The sequence below is a fragment of the Myotis davidii genome, unplaced genomic scaffold (assembly GCF_000327345.1).
Source record: "Myotis davidii unplaced genomic scaffold, ASM32734v1 scaffold905, whole genome shotgun sequence".
NCBI lineage: Eukaryota > Metazoa > Chordata > Mammalia > Chiroptera > Vespertilionidae > Myotis > Myotis davidii.
The window spans coordinates 228,568-229,814 of NW_006295819.1; the positions used below are offsets into that span (position 1 = coordinate 228,568).

General features: G+C 34.9%; 1 pseudogene; it reads right to left on the bottom strand.

Annotated features, from left to right (window-relative positions):
• Positions 1-402: 402 nt before the first annotated feature.
• Positions 403-856, bottom strand: LOC102761337 (annotated as a pseudogene).
• Between the last annotated feature and the right edge of the window lie 391 nt (positions 857-1,247).

A 1,247-nucleotide genomic window follows, 5' to 3' on the forward strand; every position in this document is an offset into this window, starting at 1 on the left:
TCAGACTTCAAAAAGCATACTTTATAAAGTCATTATTCATTTAAAATAGACAAATGTTTACAAAGAACATTGAATTTACATTTCAAGGGTTTATAAAATAGTACTTGAAAGGTTGACCTATATAAGGAAACCAGAGTCCTGTCAAGAGAGATGGTAAATTATAAATTTAAAATATACCACAGTGTTGAAAACCTCACAGTATGCTATAGGAAAATTACTAAAGATAACTTCATCTTTCTGGGGTAAAATGTATTGAGCATTACAAATTCAAATGTAAATTTTATATATGAATTCAATAAGAAATACATTTAAACCGTGCATTGTCACATAATTACCATCTGTTTTGTGTTAAACAATAAAAATGATGTACTTTTTGAACATTTGTACATCAAAGCCAAAAGTTTATTTTTCACTTTTTCCTTTACTGGCAACCTTAGATGCATTTTTAGGTTTTGGTTCCCAGAGGGCATTTGTCACAAATCTTGAAGCTGCACCTTGGTCTAGCCTGGCAGCCTTCTTCTTCTCAGTTATATCCTTGACTCTGTTCATGTATACTCTGATTCTTCCCAATTCCTGCTTTACTGGGTGTTCCTTCAGATTAACTCCCTGAGTTGCCAGATAAACCCAAAACACTGAATTTAATATGTAATCAGAAAGTAAATCCACTTTTGCTTGTTCAAGTGGGTCCAACTTCTGTAACAACTCATTTCCAGAAACAGACATCATGGTCTTCAGCATGTCATCCACAGCACCAATGGAATTCTCAAATGTTGGTAAACACTCATGGATTTCTGCTGGAGAGTCTTCATTCATTTCCTCTTCTGCCATTATGACCAACTCACTGGCCTTCCACTCTGTCATCTGGAAAGCAATCCACCATAACCATTCTTAGGTGTGCGGTTCATTCGGTGACATTAAGTGCATTCTCATTGCTGTGCAACCATCAACATTCATATTCAGAACTCTCAGTACTGACTTTTAATAAAAATGATCTTGTTTTAAAGCAAGGCCCTGACACTCAGTAGAATCACTGGTGTCTGAGGCCTCAGTCTCTCTCCTCTGTAAATGGTATATTAAAAACAACAACAATCTGATAGGGCTGTTATGAGATTAAATAATAATGTTATAAAGTGCTTATCATAGTGACAAGTGACAGTATTCATTATTGTTATTATGGTTTCCTGAAATTCTAGCCACTTGTTACTTCATGAATGACATGATCTCAAACCTTTCTGTCATCAATAGTG